At 45.6% G+C, this 20,595-nt stretch overlaps 1 pseudogene; it reads left to right on the top strand.

The window, feature by feature from the left end:
* The first annotated feature begins 1,029 nt into the window (after positions 1–1,029).
* Positions 1,030–20,595, top strand: part of LOC118315427 — a 20,415-nt pseudogene continuing 849 nt past the window's right edge.

The following is a 20,595-nucleotide window of genomic DNA, read 5'->3' as shown; positions in this document are numbered from 1 at the left end:
CCGATGATACATGGTCCTGATGATACATGGTCCTGACGATACATGGTCCTGACGATACATGGTCCTGACGATACATGGGCCTGACGATACATGGTCCTGATGATACATGGTCCTGACGATACATGGTCCTGACGATACATGGGCCTGATCATACATGGTCCTGATGATACATGGTCCTGATGATACATGGTCCTGATGATACATGGTCCTGACGATACATGGTCCTGACGATACATGGTCCTGACGATACATGGGCCTGACGATACATGGTCCTGATGATACATGGTCCTGACGATACATGGTCCTGATGATACATGGTCCTGATGATACATGGGCCTGATGATACATGGTCCTGACGATACATGGTCCTGACGATACATGGTCCTGACGATACATGGTCCCGATGATACATGGTCCTGATGATACATGGTCCTGACGATACATGGTCCTGACGATACATGGTCCTGACGATACATGGGCCTGACGATACATGGTCCTGATGATACATGGTCCTGACGATACATGGTCCTGATGATACATGGTCCTGATGATACATGGGCCTGATGATACATGGTCCTGACGATACATGGTCCTGACGATACATGGTCCTGACGATACATGGTCCCGATGATACATGGTCCTGACTATACATGGTCCTGACGATACATGGTCCTGATGATACATGGTCCCGATGATACATGGTCCCGATGATACATGGTCCCGATGATACATGGTCCTGACGATACATGGTCCTGACGATACATGGGCCTGATCATACATGGTCCTGATGATACATGGTCCTGATGATACATGGTCCTGATGATACATGGTCCTGACGATACATGGTCCTGATGATACATGGTCCTGACTATACATGGTCCTGATGATACATGGTCCTGACGATACATGGTCCTGACGATACATGGGCCTGACGATACATGGTCCTGACGATACATGGGCCTGACGATACATGGTCCTGACGATACATGGTCCTGATGATACATGGTCCTGACGATACATGGTCCTGATGATACATGGTCCTGATGATACGTTTCTCTGCAGCTAATCTGCGCTTGCTCACGGTCCAGGGTTGTGCCTTGACCTTCAGGTAGTTCCGTTTAATCCCGTTAGTCCCACGGCAGCCGCGGTGTAAGTCCCAGCACACTTGTGCCGGTCCGCGCCGCACTCTGGATTTCCTACACCACCGGTATGCAGAGCCACCTGTAGACACGCAGGTAAGGAAAACAAGCTTGTTATATTCGTTACACAAAGGAATACGCACAACTTCATGCACGGATGATTGCTGTACCCAAGCGCAGGTCGGGGATTGGTTGGCGTAACGATCAGAGTCTTGGTTTGGAGGCAGAGGAGTGAAGTTGCAGCAGAAGTGTGGTGTTTGTAAAAAGAAATATAGAGGTTATTGTGATAGAACAGCTGTGGTTTTTGCAAGTGACAGTGTCTGGCCCTTATTTGATCAGAGCAAAATTCATGAAAAAACGATCTATAGGCTGATGGGGACACAGGTCAGGGGTCGTTCCAGGCTTTATACGCAGTAGATAAGCTGGAGGACAGAGCTGCACTGTGGAATCTAATGCTGTGACTTTCAGATTAGCCCCCCCCCGTGATCTCTTCTCCGATTGGGACAGTGTGTCAGGAATCACGGTGGGATCACAACGACAGATCAAACTTCTTTTCAAAGAAGCTCTGTGTGTGTGCGTGGTGACATCAAATGTGACAATTCCAACTTCTTCAGTTTTTTGATTCCATGTGTTTAGGATGCACATTTTTTTCCCCAAGAGAACCGCAGATGCAAAAAAACATTGGGTCATCGGAGAAACTTGTATTTGAAGGAATAACTCTGCTTTGGTCTCCTTCAACACTTTACACGTGTGATGCTGTTCTAGTTGTTCTGTCTATGGAAAAGGGCACACGGTGGCTGTATAATGCAGACTCACACTTCTTTTTACCCAATTAACAAGCTTTGAATAATGCAAAAGCAAAACATCACCTTTAAATTCCAGTAACAGAATGTACGACCAACCTGTGATTATTGTTAATTTTGCCATTTGGAAACAATCTCTGCGTTTGTCTGCTGTCTGCTGGTCGCCCTCGACCCCTCGACCTGTGTTGGTCAGTTACCAGGACGTCTTGCAGGTTCAGTGGCTCTTTACTTTGACCCCGTCACTAGAGTGGATTAGCTCAACAGTCTGATGAACTCTCACAGTGGATAATACGCACATTTGAGGTTAAGTCGGACGGAGTGGTGCTCCCGCTGACTCTAAATCTAAATCTTGAATCGCTGTGCAGCTACATTTACGTCTGATTTCTCTTGGTCTCACCGGTTCAACCCTCCGTCACATGTGGAGCCTGCTGGTAAAGCAGCTGATGTTGCACTGCTGCCCGGGTGAAGTCAGCCTCTGCAAATGTGCAAAGCTTTTTTAAGTCTTAATATGGTTTGTTGTTTTTTTTAATTTAATTTAATTTTGTTTCTTCCCTGATGCCTTTGACTCTTGCTGCTATTACCTATGGCTAACTAGTTATATCAGATCCCAACTGTACCTGGCTAATGTTTTAATTCAGAAACTCTTTAACTCATATTCCAGGCCCCATATATAACTGCAAATATAAAAAAATGAATTTGAACAGGTGAAGTGGCTGCTCCATCGAACCCACGAGGAAAGAGCGATTAGGAATCAACATCAGCATTATCATCAAAGTTTGATGAAGGGCCTGTTCAGAGGCTGACTGTGTGTGTGCGTGTGTGTGTGCGTGTGTGTGTGTGTGTGTGTGTGTTCAACAGGATGTTTAACTGGGTGGTGAAAGTGGTGCCCCAACCCCCTGAAGCTCCAGAGAAAGATGAACCTGCCAAGATCCCTGCTGCTGTACGGCAACGAACACACACAGATACACGTACACACACACACACACACACACACACACACACACACACACACACGCACACACACCGTATTCTATAAAATGACGTATCCCTTTTCACACTCTTTTCTCTCTCTGTCTCCCTGACCTCATAGGTTCCCCCCCAAAAAAGAGGTGAGGACCATTTTCGACATGTCTTCTAATAGTTGTACTGCACATTTACACATGTTGTGTTCAAAAGTCATCTGCTTACTGTATGTAAAAAGAGTATTCTGTGTTTTTGAACGTATCCCACCTACAGTGAAGAGTCCTCCGCTGAAAAACACAGACGAGGTCTCAGAGGACAGGTACGTTTTACTTTGCACCAGCTTCTTTGAAAGTGTTATTGAGTGTGTGTGTGTGTGTGTGTGTGTGTGTGTGTGTGTGTGTGTGTGTGTGTGTGTTGTGTGCTTGCGTGCAGAAGCCCTGAGATCTAAGGATCTTTGTTGACCTCCTCTACAGCCAGGCCCAGACTGGAGTATTAGGCTGGCTGTCGAATGGGTTCGTCAGCGCTCTGCCGCAGCCTTCTGGCTCCCCTCGAGATGGCAGGACCACGTCTGAATCCAGAGTGAGGGAATGGATGTGTGACAGGACATGTCGTCCACTAATAACAAGGCCAAAGTGTTTGGTTGTTGTTGCTTTTTTTTGACGTAACTAAAAATCAGAGTCTTTGAAATAACTGTAAATTAAAAGAATTTGAAGATCAGACATATTTGCTTTTACAGTATCAGGCTGATTTTTGGTTTTCACAAAATGGCAGAAAGATAAATAAAGCGCAGAGACAACTGTAATTGCATTTTGATCAATCTAGTTGCTCTTTGTGTATAAGTATTATTGTAATATTGCTGAGAGATATTTAATGAACTACAAATGTTCTATTTTGTCCTCCATGTCATTTGTCCCCTTCATTCCTCTGTTTATGTCCCCTCCTCGTGTCCATCCACCAGTCAGGAGAGGAGGGAGAAAGGTACAGTGTGATGAGAAAAAAAAAAGTGGTGGAATCACTTGAAGAACACAAAAATCTGAACGAGCCATCCGAAGTTTGAATCGCAGGTTGTTTCCCTCTCAGGTCGGGGGTGATGGGATGGGTCTCCCAGGGTCTGACCAAGGTCCTGCCTCAGCCCGATGACAAGTACAAAGAGTTAAACAACACCAACGAGGAGCACACTGAGGTGAGACGCAAAGGGGCAACATTTATTTCTCTATGAAAAAAACAAACTATGCCACCGTAAATTTATTTGGCAAAAGCGTGCGTTCTTCATTTAACCACGTCACAGACCAACAGGGGCAATCTGTTCAACTATGTCTCATACAGTCGTTATTGATATGGCTGTGAACTGTGTGACACTTGACTCAATATTGACCAACGGGCTTATCAGACTGATCACGTGTCATGATTAAGCTTATAAAGGTTTCTACAGTGGGGGTTTAATCCAGGTTTAACCCCTCCATCGACTTCACTGCTATTTAAACCAGGCTCCTCCACCTCGTTAGCTTGGAGCTAAACATCCAGCCCACTGCTACTTATTGAAAAAATGCAGCTATCCGTTATCTAAACGGCAACGTTTTTTGACAGCGCTAACCACTGCCCCTTAACACCAAACGTATATTTAATGCTTTTAGTGATTGTATGATTAATGTGATCCAGTAAAAGTAAATGATATACATGATCTTGTTTAAGTTTTAAGGTTGTATTGAATGAGAAATCATCGAATTACTGTGGCAAATAAGACACATAAGAGCCTCGGTTGTTGCCCTTCCGTGGTCCCAACGCATTAACGCACGCACATTAATCACCCACCTGCAAAGACAGAGCGCTGCGGAGTTGACTGACAAATAAAATGCTATAACTGGACTTGACAGCTGCAAATGTGAAGAGATAAATAATCTCGAGCTATTTCAAAAATCAAGAAAAAACTTTAAGACTAATAAACTGAACTAAATCTGTTCTCTGTCTTTCCCCCCCCTGCTGTCATAGATCTATGAAGTAGCAACGATGCCAGGTATGTTTCATGTGTGTGTAAAAACAATAATGATGAATAAATATTCATAAATATGATGAATACGAATTGATTCTAAAGTGCAGCACGAACGGGGGCAGGAGCTCATTTGAGAAGAAATGCATGAATGGATATTTGTGAATAGTAGTCGTGAAGTAGTCAAGTTATGTTACCTTAGAGTAAATGTGCCACTGATTGTAGATTGCACAGTGATTCTTCCCCTAACTGAGCTGTGTGTTGGTTCCAGATTTTGATCCCCTCCCTCACATCCCGGTGGTGGAGATGGTGTCAGACGACGAGGAGTCGAACGCAGACAGTCTGACCCCTCAGTTCCCTCCCAGGTGAGTCTACATCACCTCTTATAAAAGATGAACCTGGACGCACGCAACATATGACCGAAGAGTAGGCAGTCGCACCATCTTCTGGATCCCTGACCGGATGGTGTGCACAGTTTGCACCGCCATGTCAATCAGAACACACACACACACACACACACACACACACACTGACACCGGAGCAGGACGTGGTAGAAACTGAACATGTGCTAAAGGGCTGACCTTTCTGACCTTTCTCTTTCTCTGTGGCAGTGTGGTGAAATGGATAAAGGACATCATGCCTCAGGCAGTTATACTGCCCCCTGGTGCTGTGATCGTAGACACGTCGCCACCCAAGTCCTCCCGCTCCTCTCTGGACAAAAGTACACACACACACATACACACACACGCACACACACACACATGTAATTTCTTACACCGTCACAGATGAATTAAACACATTAACAGCACTAATTAAACACTTTACAGAATGAATGTACATCTCATGACACTGCCGAGCAGTAAGGGGATTTTTGTGGGAAATTAAAAATGCGATTCATCTACAGTATATATATATAAAATATATATATATTATTTGGCTTGACACACTGACCTTTACGACCTCTCGTCCCTCTGCAGTTCTGTCTCCACCGCCTGAGTCTCTCAGTGGCATCTCACTCGATACTGACAGCAAGGTCTCCAGGTGCGTTTTTATGTCCCTCACGAGTTTCCCTTTTTGATCAGAGTCGTGGGGAAACTTTGGCATGATTACATCTGATTGGGTTTGTCAAAGTCGTGTTTTCTTGTAGGCTGATGACAGGAGGTAATCAGGGCCAGACAGACCATCTTCACTTGTCTTAGTCGGAGTACTTTTGAAACCAACCCATCAAAACATTCCATAATACAGTATTCCAAATACTTATACTTCCATCGGGTTAGAACCTGTTGCACAGCTTTGCCAGCTGTGGTGCTTTCACACTTGAGGCTCCTTATTGACCTCATGTGTCACTTAAGTGTGTAATGTCTAAAGTACATTCAGTTAATGGGTTAATCAATTTGCTTGTCTCCGCTCAGTGTGGTCGGCTGGTTCGTGTCAGGACTGGGCCTGAAGATTCCTCAGCCTGCCATCGCGCCCAGAGACGACACTGACGTAAGTAACAAATGCTTCTTTCTTCCGTCCCGATTATCATTCAGCTCACGTAACTGCTGTTTCTTCTTCTCTTCTTTTTTCCAGGCTGCAGTCGTCCTGCAGAAAGGTGAGTTAAAGCTCTGCTCACTGGAGTATGTGATTTCCCTCGTTTGACACTCTCTAAGCCAGTAACACCCACCAGCCGCAATTCACAGTTCAGACAAGTGAATTTATACGAGATCAACCAAAAACATCTCTTTAACAACATGGGGTGGTTTTTTTGTTCAAGTCAATACGCCACGTCAGCTTTGGCACGTCCAGACATTCTCTCCTTTTTGAGTAACTCCTCTGGACATTTGTGTAATATTTGGAAATGACTGTGTGTGTGTGTGTGTGTGTGTGTGTGTGTGTGTTTTCTGTTCAAGCACCCACTTGTTTTTCCCCCCATAGTTTTTGAAGAGATGTTTTGGTCGGGTGGTCGGAGCCTAACTCAGTTCCTCTTCTCCTTCTGTTTCAGGGGGGAAGGCGCTGCGAGCCCCTTGAACAGCAGGAGGAGACGACTGGGGGATGCTCTGACTCCCGCAGACAGACAGACACTGTACCAACAGACGTATTGTGCTGTTGGCAGAGCAATGTGCAGCTCAGTATACTGAAACTCTCTAGGCAGCTTTTAAACACTACAAGAATATAGAGATATATTCAACTCACCTTGCTGTACTTCTGTACAGTGCGGGGCAATACGAATGTATTGAAGATTGCGTGCGATGACCTAGAACTTAAGTGTGTACTGTATATTCTCTGTGTAGTTCGGTGTGTGTTTGGCTTTGTGATTTCGAATTTGCACATTTTCTGTTTGACACAGGAATATTTAGCGATTGCCATTTAGTTGAAATCACTGCAGGTTTAATGCGCAAAGGACGGCAGACGTGACATCTTTCTGTCACTCTGCTGTGCTGTACCCTATGGCAACGTACACTGTAAATTCATGTTGCCATTTTCATATGCACGAATAGAACATATCCAGAAATAGATACATTTCAACATATGCGCGGTTCTTTTCAGACGCCTCTCAGGGAAAAATGGAATCTTTGTCTTTTCCCACACAGAGATCAGTAAATTGTGCTTTAACGGCAGCTATGTGAATGTATTATTGTGTTACGTGTGCATAAGGTAAAATCAATTTATTTTTTATTCGCCGTAGAGTAAAGTGTTAACATAGACTCTTTTTCATTCCGTAAGTCTTATTCCTTATGAAATATATATTTCACCTGCTCAAAGAAAGTTGAGTTCAGTCAGGTTGTAGGTGTTGTACACGCGGGACGAGGCCGACAGTGATCCACTTGGTTCGTATCTGAGGTGTTGAACTTTGAATATGTGGTAGAACGCATCAATGTGAAATGCTGTAATGTGAGGACACTGCAGGAACAATAATAAAGATTCAGTGCAGAATCAATTATGTCGTGGTTTTTGTGAATAGCCTACGTTTAAGGCACATAGGACAACTGAAGTCTGACAATGTCTTTCTTCACAAACACCTGCATTCGACACTTCAAGTTGAATAACTGTAGGGAAACACAGATATATCTATTATGCATGAATCATTTTATAGTAGGTATAGTAGGTTTATTAATCATATCATCAGTCCGAACATAATTGAATCTTGAGGGTAAATGATTCCATACTTTTTGTGTCATACGTCCAAATCCAAAAACCAAATCCATCGCCAACACGTCCAATGTCAACCGCCGTTTTGTGTCTTACACACACGTCGACCCCTTGTCCCCCTCCCGCAGCCTCGTCCAGACTCAAACCCGACATGGTGCTCGAAGACGTGGATTCGGACAACGAGGGTCACTGCAACGCCGCGGTGCCCTCCACCAAACTGGACCCGCCGTCGCCCGCGACGACGACGACACCCCAGCAGCAGGAGGCGACGCGGCGGACACAGACCAGTTGGCAGCCGCCCGCGGCCTCCACGCTGTCCCAGGTGTGCGGCGATGTCGGCCCGGTGGCGGCACTGTCAGACGGCGTGGAGAAAATGTCTCAGGAGGATGCTGAGACCCAGACGGGCCGCTGGACGCCGTTTATTGAGAGCATCAAGAGGGAGGCCGAGGACGTGGCTCTGGCCACCATGGAGGAACGGTAGGACAGGCCGGGGACAAGAGGGAGGGAATTGAGCAATCTGTTTTTCCTGTAGGATATAAAGCGCACATCATGTCTGTGTGTCCCGTCTCTCCTCAGTCTGCTGTACGAGCGCATGGAGATGGCCCGCATGGCCGAGGAGGTGGCCAGGCAGACGGCGGAGATGGCCATCAGACAGATGGCCAGTGAGGGACAGTCCATCAAACTCTCACTGGGCAGCGCGGAACTTCTGGAGGAGCCCGAGGCCGGGTGAGGCCACGTGTGAAAGGAAGACAGAGAAAGTGTGTGTGCGCGTCATGTGCTCGTGTGCCTTGTGAAGTGAAGTGACAGTGTGTGTGTGTGTGTGTGTGTGTGTGTGTGTGTGTGTGTGTCCAGGCTGCCAGTGCCACAAGAAGAGGAGAGCGAACTAGAGCAGCAAGTCACAGAGTAAGAATTCAGTTCTTAACTTCCTTTAAAAAAATAATTTAAAAATCCTCTGTAGGACTATTAATCTAGTCTAGTAATTAAATTAGTCTTTCACCCAGAACTTGCATCCCACTTCTCATCTTCATCCTCTCGCTTATTAATTATTAATAACATTATTCATTTTGAAATAACTCTAATAGATATCCTGACAATGTCTTTATTTTAAGATAATGCCGTCGCTTGTCTAGAGCAGCATACTTTTCTTCTTTTTTTAAATTGGTGATAGCACTTCAGCCCAGTGTTGGAAATGTAGACAAGTGAAAGTAGAGATACCTCAATGTAAAATATACTCAAGTGTAGTTTTACTTTCGTAAAAACAAAAATACATCAGCAGACTGCAGTTTGAGTATAGAGAGTCTGGTACTTTAGCCCAGAACCAGAGAATGTTAACCAAAGGTTAAGGAAGACACAACTTCCCTCGTTCAGCTGCCGGGTTCTTCCTCCAAATCCCGTGGGATCTCGTTATGTGATCGCTGCCTCAGCATCATTACAGTCTTTGGCATCACAGTCCTTGCCATAGCAACCGCAGCTTCCCATGGCAACATCCCCGCCCCCTCCGCTCTCCTTTCTCCACGGTTCCTCCGGTAACACCTGCTGCTGCTGCTGCTGCTGCTTCAGGAGAAACAGGGAATAATACAAGAAGGAGACGTGACGGAATATTAAAATATAATGATAAACTCTACTGAACTGGTTTACACGTCTCTACAGCCGAGTCTTGATGGCGCGTCTCAATGCTCGTGGACATTTTCAGTGGTGACAATATTGACGACTGACGTGCGTGATTATTGACAGAAGAAGTGAGTATGGTGTGATAACGTCACGTTTTGTGTTATGAATATGAATATGTTTCTTCTTAACTCTACCACTGTTAGTATCCTGATGTAAACAGATGTTTAGTGTTATATAATCCTGCTCTACAGGTGGTCACCAAGTCTGGGGTTTGCGAACAATAGAGAGGAAACAAGGCTCCGGGGTCACAATGACTGTCGAGTTCATACTTCCCCATGTTTTAATCATTCATTTATAGTGTTTTAGTGTATTTTCATAGTTTCATCACACCTGCTACGTATAAAATGACGTGTCACTGCTATCATGTGTGTGTGTGTGTCTCCTGTAGGACATCAGGTCAACTCATTACATGCGTGGATCAGTTAAATCTTAATGCTTTGGAAAAGTAATACGTTTTTTATTATTAACAATGGGCTGAATGTGGAGCGTTTCATGCTTCCAGAGGATCTGATTGATGAACTGTCTATTCTGTCTTGTCCTGTCCTGTCCTGCAGACAAGAAGAGAGTCTTTCTGAGGAGGAACAGAGGGAAGATACGGAGCTATCGAACCTCACAGAAGCAGGTAGAGATGAAGACATAACACACAAGCACCACTGCTTTATTGTATTTTCAATATTCAAACACTCTAAAGTGATTGTAGCTAGAAAAGGGTCACATAATCTAAGTAGATAGCATAGTGCACTATAGTCTGAGTATACAGGCACTGTACATTTTTTCAAACCTGTTTACTTGTCTATCACAATGGTCTTTTTCTATATCCACATTACCAACATGTGAGTATTGCGATATTCAAATGTCGGGAAATCTACAATTTAAAAGCAGGGCCACAGCGGACGTCCCCCTCTCCACCTCCGAGTCCCGAACCAGTTAAGACATCCGAGCCAGAGCCAAAGCCCGAAACAGATTCTGAACCAGATCCGGACCCAGTGACTAAGACCCAGGAAGCCAAATCCCACCCCCAGCCTGTGACCCAGCAGCCGCAGAAAGCGGAGCAGCACGACGGACACGACGCTGACAAACCTGCTGGAAACGTGAAGAAATATAGACAAAATTAAATCATAATTAAATAAATACATACATTTATGTTAATTCTCATTTTTCTCATATGTTGCTCATCACTCTGCTGTCTTTCATTCATATGCTTTTTGGTATTTTTTCGTAGGAGGAGGAAGCTACAGGAGATGACTGTGGTGGTGTGTACTTTTCTGTTTCATTATGTTTGCTTATATTTGGCTCTGGTGAGAGCTGTGTCACAATATTGTGATAATAATCAGATTCCTGCCCGTATGTGTGACATTGTCGTACTGACTGACCACGTTGCTGTGCGACTGTCAAGCAGGGCCAGGCTGCCATTTTGCTTTTTAATTCATCCTGACGGGTATATCTGCCTGTATCCACCTGTCTCCTCTGTAGCTCCAGTCAGCTGCGATGCATTTGAGAGCTGCCTGATGCGCATCCCTCACACCTCCGAGTGCCTCGGCAATATCAACGCATTCTTCAAAGAGAACGGCATCTCCCCCCCGAAAATACCCCCCATGCCTAAGCTGCCCACCCAGTTCTCCGACGTGACCAAATACTTGCCCAGCCTACCACCTGAGTTACGCCAAGAGTTCTCCCGGATCAGACTCACGCAGATCCCCCGCAACATAGCCCAGACCGTGTCCGAGCTTCTGCCCAAGGGTGCGGAGGGTGCGGAGGGTGCGGAGGGTTCGGCCGACCCCGCTCTGTCCAGTCTTGCCCAGAGCTTTTCAGACATCCCGCAGAAGCTCTCGCAGTTCCCCGCCCGAACGCAGCAGTACTTCCACAACGTCCGGAACCGCCTCAACAGCCTTATGCCTCAAGATGCCTAAGAAACAACAACAGCAGCAACAGCGACAACAACAGCAACAACAGCCACAGCAGAAGCAAGACAAGAATCAGCAAGACGTAGAACTCAACCGGCTCGTCCGACACGCCCCTCTCCCTCCCCCTCACCATCCTTACCTCCGGTCCCGCTCCCCGTCCCCGTCCTCCCCCCATGGTAGCACCCTGGAGTTGCCCAATGTGCCGTCCTATCCGCGCCTGCCGCCAATTGTCAGCCCCCCGTCGAAGCAGCTCAGCTCCCCGTCCCGCCAGCTGACCGGTCTCTCCAACCCGGCGTTCTTCATCGAAGACGACTCGGACGTTTCGCCAGTCAGACCCGCAGGTGAATCTGCAAAGCGGTAGAAAGTAAACCATCCTTACGTTCCTGTGTACATTCACGAACTCAGTCACGAGTACAGATACAACTGTCTACTCATTAGGTGGAATCCAGATAAAATGAAAAGTTAAAGAGGGAGTAAGCGATTTTGGAGAAAGCTTGCTTTTCTCTTTTATTGTTGTTGTTGTTTATATGTTCCTGATCTGACCGGGCCGCGAACCCGTGACTTCAGGTATGTGAGACCGACGCACTACCACTAGGCCAAAATCCAGCAGCACCAGCACCATGCGCGCATCTCTTAACTCGTCGATGAGTGATGTGTACAAACTGCACACAGTGTTGTGTGGTGCGGACCGCACCATTGTTTTGTTTTTGGTTCACGGCGCCGGGGCTGAGCCGAAAAAACCCGGATTATTTTTCGGTGCACACGCGCGGAACCGACAGTTGGGGCACCGTGGGGAAATATTTGCTGATTTTCACAAAAAGGGTTTCGCTTTGGAATCGCTTACTGCCCCTTTAAATGAACAGCTGATTGACAAACGTTTTTGTATTAGATTTCTCCTTTTTTTTTCAAGTAAATTAGAAGCTGAGTTCAGATGTCGACATAATGTTCTGGAGTATGAACATGAATGGATGTTTTGTGTTGTGGGAGCGGGTTTTTGTATGCTTCCTTATTCTGCCGTGAATCCTGCCTTATCTAACTTTTCAAAAAAACTTTTATAGAATGAGTGACAGCACTTAAGAGTTTTAAATTAAAGTTCTTAAGAACTTGGTGCTTAAAGTTCTTTAGAAACCAGAAGTTTGCCAGTGTATCATGAGCCAGATTAACCAGACCTAATGTTTTTGCAAGATGACTGATCTCATCCTCTCAGCTGTCAGTCGCTTGTCTAATGTAGGTGCTGCCACAACTGCCTGCTCTGTCCTGCTTCTGCGTCTGACTGTGACCTGCTTTGCCTCTTGTCATTCTGCACATGTGACAATCCGTGTATTATCACAGTATGTTACATCTTTTTCCAAGTGCACCTCACCTTCGGTTTTCATTATTTGTTAGGCCCTCCAGACAGCTCCAGCCTCAGCCTTCGTCCGGCTGTCAACGTAGAGGACGTAGACTCAGACCATGAGAGAAAAGGAGGAGGAGAAGCAGCAGCAGCAGGAGGAGGAGGAGGAGAGGAACAGAGTGCCATCCCCAAAATTTTCACCCCACAGGACCCCAGGCTTACAACCCTCACTGTCCCTGTGACCCCGTCTGGAGGTCGTCAGAGGTGAGAGAAAAAAAAGCTGCAGCTCTGTCGGTGCATCATTAACAGGCTGATCTATGTCTCAAAAATGGAAAATTCAAAAAATGTGCACTAAAATACTGTTTTCTCCCCTCCCCGACGCATCACATCTACAGTAAAGGAGATAAAGAGTAAGGAAACTGCATGAGTTGTTTGTGGTGTATAGTTGCCTCCAGGGGACAGTGTGTGCTTTCCCCCTTTTTGTTTTTTAACAGTGACCAGTTCCACCAATGGAACTACAGAGAAACAGTATACATGTGCATAGCTTGTATGCAAAACATTTCATAACACAGAAATTGAAAGTGGCGTCACTATTTGCAAAGCTGCTAAAGCCTCTCCGTCTGCATATGAAGCATTTCCATCCAAAAGGAAATAAATCGAACATTGTATCTGGCATAGTTAAGAAATTAAATGTCTAATCATTGGTTATTTTAATAAGTCATTATGTTTATCATTTTGGAATGAATTGCTTCACATTTTTCCTTCTGTTCAGTGCTGTTGTTTATTAAAACACCCTCTTCTGTTCATCTTCTTGCTGTTCAGTTTGAACAGCGACTGGGGACGTTTTACTGTCGTCTATATTTCAGTGTCCTGCAGAAACCATGTGTGTGTACACGTAGAAAAAATGTTTAGGCAAATCTCAGATCTTTCAGAGTTGGTAGTGTAACACGCACATGTTGTTTATGCAGAACACGGTTTGTTGTATGAATCAATTGTGGAGATGAAAATGTTGTGGAAAAGTGTTTCTTGTCTGGTGTTTGTCCTCAGTTGTGTTCTTTTGTGTGTGAAGCGTGGTGGTACTGCTCACATTTGACATAACACATATTGACGTAACGTAGAAAAAGAAGTCAATAAACAGATGCATCACAATCTTGCACTCGCATCATCACTGTGTCACCCACCTGTAGAGAACGGAAGGTTCACTTGTTACCTGGATTAACACACACACACACACACACACACACACACACTCTCTCTCATGTGTTTCTCTTGTGAATTCACACACACTTTCCTAAAACCCTGCTCTGCCCGTGCACAACAGTAGTGGAAGGAACCGAGGGAACATCTGGACAAAGATGTAAGACTTCTAACGCTCATTACAATTCTATTAGTGGCCAATCTGTCTTTTTGTCCACACACTGTGCCGCCCTGTGGTTATCCATCACCTTTTACTGATTTAATCCCTGAATTTCCCATCTTAATGGAGCCTGATTCACTCACTACATCATCATTTTATGTGTTTATCCATTTGCATTTCTCACAACTACAGAGTGATAATAGTATGTTTTTTAAATTTAGTTTTTTTAGGCTTGAACAATTTCTTTTAATCTATTTTAATGATTATTTGATTATTATTATTATTTTATTCCCTTTAGCATTTAAAAATACTTCTCATTTTATTGAGCATGGAGGACCACAAGTGTCAGATAAATAGTAATAAAGCTTTTCAATAATTTATGATTAATTGTATCACAAAACCAAGTATTATTAAATTTGTTTCAAATTGCTGACTATTTAAAAAAAATCTATGAATAAATGGACTTTAATTAATTAATTATATGATATTTTAATGAGCAATAAAAAAGAGGAATTACAAACAAATTTTCAAATGAAATATTAATCCATCATTACATTGTTCATATTAAAGAGGGTTTTACAAAAACAATCAATAAGTACATAATTTTAAAAAAATACATTATTTGAAAATATTATTATGAATTATTTTTTATGATTTCTCCTTTTATAAATTATTCCAAACATCAAATAACGAATTATTTTGTGCTGTAATCAATTTGTTTTTAGATTTATAGATTCATTTGTGCAGGATTTTATGAGTGCATATTTTCATTGTTCAATTTGTTTTTGATGAAATAAATGCGTTACCATTTCCACGACACTTGTGATCCTCCATAATAGTGTAAATTAAAGCTGCACTACAATGGGTTTTCTTTAAAAGATAAATAAATAACACAGTTGAAGCAATGATGTCACCGTTTCTACTGAACTTTAACAGCAGGAGGCTGCGTTCTCAAAGTGAAGATGATGATGATGAAGGATGCCTCCCTGTCAGAGCCTGGCCCAGCCAGTCCAGCCTGCACAGCACAGATGACGTGTGAGTACCGAACACACAAATAAACACACACACACTGATACACACACACACACACACACACACACACACACACACACACACACACACACACATATAATTGGGGATGATCACAACAATAAAAGTCATTTCAGCATCATCTGATTTTTTCAAAAGTCTGAGAGAGCGCCCAGCGTCTTCAGCCAGTCAGACCAGCACGGTGGTGAACGAGCGTTTGTCGGAGCTGGTGCGGATGTTTAAAGAGAGAACGGAGAAGGCCAAGGAGAAACTCATCGACCCCGACAGCTCAGACGAAGACAGCGTGGTCACCTGTGAGTGAGAGCTTCTTCTTTTCCAGTCTGGACGCATGAAAATGCCTTTGAAAGACCATCACATAGCCTCCTACATCTCCAGTACTAAGATGAATATACCAGGACTAACACCTTTGTGTCCTTTATAATGGGACGTTGCACTTCTTTCGTAAAGCTCGACCTTCTGTGTGTTTTCCAAACCTCTGCCATGTGACCTTTATGTCTCCCCTCACCTCCTCCCAGCTCCTCCTCAGCCTGCTCAGCCCGGAGCGAAGCTGCCGGACGGGAAGGAGGCGCGAGCAGGTCCATCAGGAGGAGGAGGAGGAGGAGGAGGAGAGGAAGGAGGAGGAGGAGGAGGGGTGGAGAGTGAGGCGGAGGAGGAGCAGGCGCGCGGCTGCTGCAAGGTGAACGCTCCCCGGTGGATACGGGCGTGTGTCCGCTACCGTTTCCCTGCCAGCATCGACCCTTTCACCAGTGAGAATCCGGCCTCCCGCTCCCCGACGCACAGCGCAGTGCAGTGCAGTGCAGTGCAGTGGAGTCACGCTTCACTCAAACTGCTCTGGAAATGAATGACCATCCACAGTGTTGAATGAAGGCTCACTGGCCAAATTTCAAGGCACGCTGAAACATTGTTTTAATGCTCACCCCAAAGGAAGTCAAACACACATGGGATGAACTTTGTTTACATGTGAGCAGAATCCAGTTGTGTGGTTTGGGTGAAGGTGAATCCACTGCTGCAGACACCTGTCCGATCATTTACCCTTTTCCTCTTCTGCCCTTACGTTCACGTTCACTTTGCGAGCTCGTCCAATTCGCCTTCCAAAGTCCAAAACCATGTTCTGCACGAGAGCAGTCAGAGGATGCAGACCTGCGCCGAGGCTGATCGTCTCCATCTGACCTGAATGTTCTCGTGAAGATGTGACTCAAAATTCAAGTTTTGCAAATGGTGAAGAATCCTTCAAAAAGAAATCTGGATCTGAATCCATGCCAGAGTCCTCGCCTTGGTAAAATCTTCACAGGAACTCGTCCACAACTTTTCGAGGTTATCCTGCTAAAATACAATCAAGCAATGCAAACGGCAAACTGAACAAATCACCTTTCCTTTGCGGAGGTAGTCATAGATCATTTGCTTCATCATCCCGCTTATTTGTCGTGCTTGTGCTCCTGTGAAACTCCAGTTGTAACCCTGTGTAGTTAGTAGTTGCCGCTTTCTCGTGTCCCTTCCCCTCGGCTCTGTGAATCCGGGATGATTCCAGTCTGTCCCGACTTTAACGACACCTCTGCCAGTTCTTCTGATTCCCCGCGACGTGTCTCTCTCTCTCTCTCTCCGCAGACCTGATGTACGTGCTGTGGATGTTCTTGGTTTCCCTCGCGTGGAACTGGAACGTGTGGTTCATCCCCGTGCGCTGGGCCTTCCCCTACCAGACGCCGGACAATATTTACTACTGGCTGCTGACCGACTACCTGTGCGACCTCGTTTACATCCTGGACATCACCATCTTCCAGCCGCGTCTGCAGTTCATTCGCGGAGGAGACATCGTGGTGAGTGGGACACTGGGAGCAGAGGTCCCTCCTGGGCCTGCGAAACAATAGAAAGCGTTTCCTGTTTTTCATAATGGAATGAATCATCGGTGTGCTTGTCGGCAGCTGAAGTGACATTTGCAATGTTTATTCAGATTATTCACTGGCAATCTTTTTGTTTTCATCACAGTGTGACAAAAAAGAGATGAGGAAGAATTACATGAAAACCAAACGCTTCAGGGTGAGTGACTAGGAGTGAATGGAAGTTGATGTTTTAGTTTTTTTAGTAGCTTCACACGTGAATTTGTGGATCAAGCATTGAAGGAGTTTGGTCAGAGTGAAGTGGTGCTGCACCTGTTCCTGTTTTTACAGTTTGATGTAGCCAGCCTCGTTCCCCTGGAGCTCTTCTATTTCAAAACTGGCATCAACCCCCTGCTCCGGTTACCCCGGCTGCTCAAGGTACTGTACGGCTCTGTTACCGTACGACTGCGAGGCTGTAGTTTTGGACCTGAACTTAAAATATAAATATATATATATATATATATATTGTCTGCTCTCACTAAATGCACCCCAGATCAACTCCTTCTTCGAATTCAACGAGCGTCTCGAGGCCATCCTGACCAAGGCCTACGTCTACAGGTCAGCTGCGTGCCTGCAACACTGTCGCATTCTATATGCGGTGGCTGCTTTTCTCTCCTGGGTTCAGATACTCAGTCGCATTCACGTGTATCGCTGACTCGCTCTCCGTCTCTCAGGGTGATCCGCACCACCACCTACCTCCTGTACTGTCTCCACTGTAATGCCTGTCTCTACTACTGGGGCTCGGCCTTCACGGGGCTGGGATCCACCAAGTGGGTGTACAATGGCAAGGGCAACAGGTCGGTGTGATAAACACACACGCACACACACACACACACACACACACACACACTTTAAGGGGGTTTAACACAAAGGAGCAAAGTGCAGACGGAACCATGAAAGATGTCCACTTGAATAAATACCGTACACAACTCCCTTTGCTCTTCAGTTGCATCTTTCGGCTTTTGTTTTGCATCGCGTTTATTAAAACCTCCTTCCTGTCACTGTTCTCCTGTTCTGCCTCTTCCCAACGCCGTCCGTCCGCCTCTGCACTCAGTTACATTCGCTGTTACTACTTTGCGGTGAAGACCCTGATCACCATCGGGGGTCTACCGGACCCCACCACCCTGTTCGAGATTGTCTTCCAACTCATCAACTACTTTGTCGGAGTCTTTGCCTTCTCCATCATGATCGGACAGGTAGATACAGAAAAAAAGACACCCAATACTTCATAAGTATCTTTGTGCAATGATGGTGTTCAATTATCGTTTTCTAATTCTGCTGGTTTGTTTTTCAGATGCGTGATGTGGTCGGTGCAGCCACAGCGGGTCAGACCTACTACCGCACATGTATGGACAACACCATCAAATACATGTCCTCGTACCGCATCCCCAAAGACGTCCAGAACCGCGTCAAGACCTGGTACAACTACACCTGGCAGTCTCAAGGCATGCTGGGTAAGGAGAACATACACTGTGTGTGTGTGTGTGTGTGTGTGTGTGTGTGTGTGTGTGTGTGCAGGCTCACATCACACATCTGAGCTTCCAGTCACACGCGCTTGTGTTGCTTGTTTTTTCTCCATCCAGACGAGCAGGAGCTGCTGACGCAGTTGCCAGATAAAATGCGACTGGACATCGCCATAGACGTCAACTACTCCATCGTGAGCAAAGTCCCTCTTTTTCAGGTAGGGAGTGATGAAAACACGAGAGGCGTGGCGTTGTGCACTTCACAGTTGTGCTGTAACACCAGTGTACCACATCAAGATCCACTATTTTTCGTCTTTGGTCCGTTTCCCCTCTCGGCAGGGTTGTGACAGACAGATGATCTTTGATATGCTGAAAAGCCTTCGCTCTGTTGTCTACCTGCCAGGGGACTATGTCTGCAAAAAGGTATGTACAGTATACTGTACACAAACTTGCCTGTACTTTGATTTATTTGTAAGAGGACCTGTTGGTCTCTCTCCCTCTCATCATCTCCATCTTGTGTTGCTCAGGGCGAGGTGGGTCGGGAGATGTACATCATCAAGGCAGGGGAGGTGCAGGTGGTCGGAGGACCCGATGGGAAGACGGTGTTCGTCACCCTCAGAGCGGGGTCGGTCTTCGGAGAGATCAGGTGACAACGTTTTTAATCCTTTTAACCTGAACCCCTGTGGATCAAAAAGACAGAAAAGAAAAGAAACTTTCTATTCAAATGTTCAAATATTGCATGTTCACATTAAAGCTTTAAAACTAAATTACACAATGGAACAAGCCATTTCTAAAATATATCATCTCAAAATGTGGGGGGGGGGGTGTATTTGTGTGATTTTCACATTTCCAGATTTGTGTTTGTCGGAGTTAAACACATTTTTTAACTGTGAAATTCAAATTCAAATCTGTCGAAAAAATGTCATTTTAAACCAATGCGATTACCTCCCCTCTCTCTGATCGGCAGTTTGCTGTCAGTGGGCGGCGGCAACAGGCGCACGGCCAACGTGATTGCTCATGGCTTCGCCAATCTCTTCATCCTGGACAAGAAGGACCTGAATGAGATCCTGGTCCACTACCCGGAGTCCAAGAAGCTGCTCCGCAAGAAGGCCAGGTCATCACACATAATGTCCCAAACCACAAAACATTTCTTTACTCTCTCTCTCTCTCTCTCTCTCTCTCTCTCTCTCTCTCTCTCCAGTGTTCCCACATTCTGATTGACGTTATTGACTCTACCACAGGAAGATGCTCACCAAGGGAAAGAAACCTGATCCCAAAGAAAATGCTAAGGAACCGCCTCGGCCACCGGTCGCCGCCGCCGCCAGGAAGGAGACTCCCAAACTGCTGAGAGCCGCCCTGGAAATGACGGAGAGGACCTCTGGACTGAAAGGAGCTCTGGCTGGAGTCAAAGAGAAGACCAACAAGTCCTTTGTCTCATTACAGGTAAATATATATTGAACAAACACATCACATGAGGATGGAGTATACATAGCAGACATATACACAAAGCATAAACTCTTCTCTCCTCCTCCTCCTCCTCCAGCCCTCCATCTCTTCTCCCCTGCCTCCGCCATCTCCCACGTCCAGCTCTGGCCCCGACAGAGACGGGGACACGCCCTCACCCGGCTCCGCCGCCGCACTCCGCTCTGCTTCCCGCTGCTTCCCGCACAGAGAGGGGGATGTCGGCGAGGATAAAGGGAACTAGGGCGGGAGAAGAGGAAGAGGTTGGAGGAGTTAGGATGGACCTGTAAACTTAAAAAGCTGATACAAAACACAAATATTTTGCTGTCCAATTTTTTTTCCACGCTCCTCTTTCAACCTCCCCCCCTCCCCCACTGTGTTCACCTTTTATAAATCTTATTATCAGTTCTTCAAATGTAGGAGCAACCCACATATTGAATTGAACTTCTTGTCTTTGT

This window comes from Scophthalmus maximus, chromosome 7, assembly GCF_022379125.1.
Source record: "Scophthalmus maximus strain ysfricsl-2021 chromosome 7, ASM2237912v1, whole genome shotgun sequence".
NCBI classification, from domain to species: Eukaryota; Metazoa; Chordata; class Actinopteri; order Pleuronectiformes; family Scophthalmidae; genus Scophthalmus; species Scophthalmus maximus.
Note: the sequence above shows the minus strand (reverse complement) of the source record. Positions and strands in the feature narration are given on the sequence as shown.